This window comes from Trifolium pratense, linkage group LG7, assembly GCF_020283565.1.
Source record: "Trifolium pratense cultivar HEN17-A07 linkage group LG7, ARS_RC_1.1, whole genome shotgun sequence".
Classification (NCBI taxonomy): Eukaryota; Viridiplantae; Streptophyta; class Magnoliopsida; order Fabales; family Fabaceae; genus Trifolium; species Trifolium pratense.
The window spans coordinates 26419792-26425370 of NC_060065.1; the positions used below are offsets into that span (position 1 = coordinate 26419792).

Genomic DNA, 5579 nt, shown 5'->3' on the forward strand with positions numbered 1-5579 from the left:
TAGAGAGACTTTGAAACTAGCATAAATATTGTCAAAAGTCTTGCATTTGATATGAGTAAGAATTTATACTATTGGTGAATATATTTATACTAGTTTCAAAGTCTCTCTATCATAAGTTTGCTTATTGACCACTAAAACCATAGAAACGGCCCTGCACCTGAGCTCAAGAATAGTGGGTGTGGTTATAGTGCATAAGCCCAAACTTATGCACCATGCATAAACTTGCTTCCTACACCCAATATATTTGCTTCCTACACTAAAAGCCAGCTCAAGCCCAAAATTAGGCAATCCATTACTCGCGCGCCCCCCATATACTACCTCATTACTTGCGCACCTCCCATTTGCTTAGCACACCCCCCATTTTTTTTTCCTTTTCCTCCCTAGATTTCTTGTGAGCCCCCCATATAAAAAAATGATCGAATCCAATATCTCATGCATACTATCCAAATTTGTCTCAACTAAACTAACCCTAATTGCTTTATATGATTTTTTGCTTTATGTAGCATGGTTTTGTAAAATGGTTATGTGATGTTTTACTTAATAACAATGGTTTCAGTGTATAACATCTTGGCACTAATGCTCATATAAAACCATTTAACTATAATAATGGTTTCAGTGTATAACAGTATCAAACCATTTAACTAGACAAATGGTTTCAGTGTATAACATCTTGAAACCAATTAACAATACTAATGGTTTCAGTGTATAACATCTTGGCACTAATGCTCATATAAAACCATTTAACTATAATAATGGTTTCAGTGTATAACGCCATGACACCATTTAACTAGACTAATGGTTTCAGTGTATAACGGTATGAAACCATTTTTGCTGTGGAATGGTTTCAAAGAGTTGTTCTCCAAAAACATATTTAACCCTTAATAAAAATTGTGAAATAAATTTAAATTTTTAAGACGATATAAAACCGGAGAGAGTGAGGTATCCCCAACCGTTCCAAATAATTCAAAATACCCTAAATAAAATTTTGGGAAAATTTTATTAAAACCTGATATTTATAAAAGCATATTTATCTCATTTAATAACTAAAAATAGTTCCAGGTCTCAGAAAAATACCTAACTGGTCCCAAAATTCCCAGAAACGTATTTACTATTTTTCTGTAAAAACAATAAAAATATTTGGAGTCTCCTTGGCACCGCACGCGCCCCCACGCGCCGCCAGTGATAGTGGGCGTGGAGGCGCGTCACTGTTCATCATCTTCCTCACCCATTTTCTGAAGAAACGGGTCTCGACGACCCGGTTCGTCGACCCGATTCGTTCTCCCTCAACAATCAACGAAACTCGACGTTCTTTATACGGTTTTGATCGTCGTTCGATTTTATGAATGTTTCCGGTATTAGTTTTCGAAATTGGTGATCGAATCACATTTAAAATGTGGCCGAAATTGAGCAAGCAAAAATAGAAAGTTTTTCAGTTATGATTATTACACATGTAAAATCATCTGATGGCTGTGAATGACTTATGCATCATACATAAGAAAAGGCTTATGCATATTAACTATTGTCAAGAATAGCCATCACGTCACCAAAGATAATATGGATTTGAAGCCGGAGTTGAGACAATCCACAAGGTCTATGATGCATGTTCTATTTTGATAAACAATTTATTTGTTTGACTTATACTATGCATACTTTATTTACAGTTTATAGCACAAGCGTTTATGCCTGTCTCAAAGCAAGTGTGCAAGGTGGGTTATGACATCAAGCTCAAATTTTTGAGGCCTTAAACTCATAGTTATACAATGTTCATAAAATATTATATTTGTACCAATGGTCTAGTGGCAGAAGATGGATGGTAGTGATGCAACAAGGTCCTCCCCTCTCATACCACCTATTCACCCCTTTGGGGCCTTTTAACTCCATATATGTTAAAAAATCTTCCAAATTTTTCCGGTGGCCGCCGCATCAGTGGATTCAAAGTTTGTGTCTCTATATGTAAGGGCTGGTTGGTTGTTCGAGCATCACCTCTTAATTCCTTTTAGGGTTAGAAAGCCATAACTATCGTTTAACAAATGTCAATCAACCACAATTGTCATATTTTGTGGCTGGTTGGAGCCGGGTCCGGTTATGGTGCATAAGCCCAAGATAATTGCTTAGCACACCCCGTCCATTGCTTCGTACACCCCAATAGATCCCTCACCCACGTACGCAAGGTTCACATTTCACAAAACAAATTGCTCGTTCATCATCAAACAAAACTCGCTCCCTCTTCGCCGTCGCCATTAACGCCTTCCATCTTCAACGTCGCCGCCGTTCATCATCAGTTCATCACATTTCATCATCTTCACCGTCGCCATCATTCAAAACCATTCAATATAGTTCATCATCATTCACCAACATATACATAATTTGAACGAACCAAACACAAAATGTTGAAAAGAAAACAGGTTAGAGCTAGATTTTTACTTCGATTTTGGGAATTAGGTTTTATTTTGGTTTGATTATTTTCTAATTTCACAAGATTAAAACCATTGGATGTACTAAATGGTTTCCTAATTATATTTTGGGAATTAGGTTTGATTATTTTGGAATTGTGGATTATTACTCATATGTGTATATGTTTGAACTTTTGTATACTTGAATGGTTTCCACATTTGAGGATTGAACTGTGTTTGTTGATAATAGTGTATGCTTTTGTGGTTTTAATTAATTAGTGAGTTATGCCTGTGTTGTGTTTGATTAATTGACTGAACCAAATGTAGCTGAACTAGAATATATGCTTGAACGTGAATATCGTCTGTCTTTATAGTATGTACAGCTTTAGTATGTATTACATAACTTGTGCAAATAATTTGAAAGTAATCACTGGTGTCATTGTCGCGTTGGACACATAGTCTGAAATGACGATGTTACATAGCATTTGAATACTGTAAATCTGTGGGTTTGTTGACTTAATCATCAGTAGGCTTTATTATGATTTATGAATGTATTTTATGATACTTACAGTTTTACCAATAATGCATACTCTTCTATTCAATTACATGCAAAGATACCTGATGCTTTATAGAATTCTGATGCTTTTCTTAAAGAAGTTGTGCATATATTAGTAGTGGCTTTTGCATGATAGAGCTTTTCTTAGGACAGGAGGACTTTTGGGGGAAAAAAAGGAAGGTTAGATTGGATATAATATTGTGCTCAGGTTCAAAATCTAATTATTTTTGTTTCTGTAATTTTGCTCTATGGCAAACTTGATTTGTTCTTAAAACTTGATTTCCATGCTTCAGATGTCTAGTCCTGAATGTTAGAGAAGTGTTGAGACTCTTGCATCGACTAGAGATATGACCGTGTTTATAAAATTTGGGAAATGTTTTTCTTACAAGTTACAAGCATTGTTGACTTAGGCTTAATCCTAATTGTAAGGATATATTGTAGAATTCTTTTCAATGATGGGAGTATAGGATTGCTTCTGTTGTGCTTTTTGATCTTTTGCACTTATTGTAAATATAAGATTGAACAATAACGCATCCTTGAAGTATTTTGATTTGAAGGGCCTAATCTCTTATTTTGTTTGATCTGTTTTTAGATATTTGGTTCCTCGAGATATGTCTATTGGGTATTCACATTTTAAGTAATAGACTACGTTTGACTCTTGGGAAAGCTCTGTTTATTTTTGTCAAAAACACGCTGCCTCATTTGATTTTCCTCTATAATGGATTTCTTTTCATTTATCGGCACAGATTGATTGGCAACGAGCAGGAGAGCCTATTGATGAAACATTGATTAATAAGGCATTGACTTTCTACTTAGAGATCGGAGAAAGCACAAGAAAAGAAGAACCAAAACACTTTGCAGAAACAATGATTAAAGAAAATGCAGCATTCTATGCTATGTCGAGGCTTCAAATTTGATAGCAAATTTTGCTATCTTTCAATTGAAAGTATAAAATTGATTACTACTTTAGTTTCCCTTATACTATGATACTAGTGGAATATTGAAAGATTAAAAAGGATTGCTACTTTGTTTTTTTTGGTTACAATTGCTACTTTGCATGATTGTATATACTTGCTTGATAGTCTTCTATGAGAAACCAAAATACTTGTCTAATGATTTTGTAATAGAACATTATTATTGTTAAATGATTTTAAATAAAGATTATACACTAAAACCATTACTCTTGTTAAATGGTTTCAACATGTTATATACTGAAACCATTAGTCTTGTTAAATGGTTTCAGTGTTGTTAACCCATTAATATTGACTATGAGGGTAAAAAAAAACAAAAATATTGATCATAAACATTCTCCTCCTCCCTCCTTTAATAATTTTCTTTCAAACAAAATACGAAATTCCCCTATATCTTTCCTCTCATCTCTCAAAGTCACTCCCGTTTTTTTCATCTTAAGTCTTAACTATAAAAAAGCTTAAATCTTTTTACCTTTCACACTAAAAGATAATTCATAAAGAACTATACAAGTAAAAGAAACATGACACTAATTCTCGCAATTCTTGACTTGAAAAATTATACACTGCTTAGTCCATATTAATAGTAGTAGTTACTAGTATATTTATAATCCATTGACTAATGTTGAAATTCCTGGCACTCTGTGGACAAGTGCTGTGATAGAAGCTACATCAGTTGTCTTAAGTATATAACGCAGCAGACTTAACAAAATAATAAAGTGCAGAATGATAAAGAACACAGTAGGTTTGTTAACCCAGTTCAGTGTAAACACACCTACTCTGGGGGATACCAATCCAGGAGGAATCCACTATAATAGCCCTAGTTCTAAGCCCTCAGCAAACGACCCGTTTACGACTTATCACCTAGAGACTACCCGTGCTATACTCTACCTAGGAGCTCCTAGATATGAGACCCCCGTCTCACTCCCTTTTACTACCACACAACCTGTGATAGTATACAAACAATAACGATGGCGAAGTCACCCTTCAAGAAATAATCGAACTATACCCGTGCTTAAAAGCTTAAGGTATCGATTACAAAACTACCTAATCTCCTTGCTTAAAAGCTTCAGAGTTAGTACACAACTTACAACACAAACCTTAGTCCTAAGCTTGCATCAAAGTGATACAAGAAAGGCTCACAATTAAAACACTCTATGTAGACTCGGTTTAGATTACATGAGAAATACAACGTTTAGGCCTATGTATTTATAGCCTCGAATAATCTTGGTCTTCAAGTTAAATCTTCAGAATATCTTGATTAAATCTTCAATAGTAGCTTGCAAGATTTGCTGGAAAAATAAATCTTCAATGACAGCTTGCAAGATTTGCTGGAAAAATAAATCTTCAACAAAATCTCCAGTCCCAAAAATATCTTTCTTTGAGAAAAGATTTACTCAAAAAAAATCTTTCTTTAATTAAAAGATTTGATGCAAAAATATTGAAACATATTTTTGTAACAAATCAAATAAACCGCCTTTTAATTTTCTTGCAATGGAAGACGCGTTTTGGCCAGCTGGATGATCACGAACTTTATTTGTAAATCAAATCTTCCAAAGTTTTAAAAACAGAGTATAGCACGCACAAGCTTCAGGAGACACATGTTGTACGGACATGCTTCATCATCTTTGTCCAACAGTTGGCTATTGTCGTTTTTGCAAA

The 5579-nt window shown here is 34.4% G+C and overlaps 1 long non-coding RNA gene across 1 annotated transcript; it reads left to right on the plus strand.

The window, feature by feature from the left end:
* Positions 1 to 1706: 1706 nt before the first annotated feature.
* Positions 1707 to 3987, plus strand: LOC123895351. The gene is made up of 2 exons (XR_006804275.1): positions 1707 to 2405; positions 3696 to 3987. It is a non-coding gene; the product is annotated as an uncharacterized LOC123895351 (long non-coding RNA).
* The last annotated feature ends 1592 nt before the right edge of the window (positions 3988 to 5579 follow it).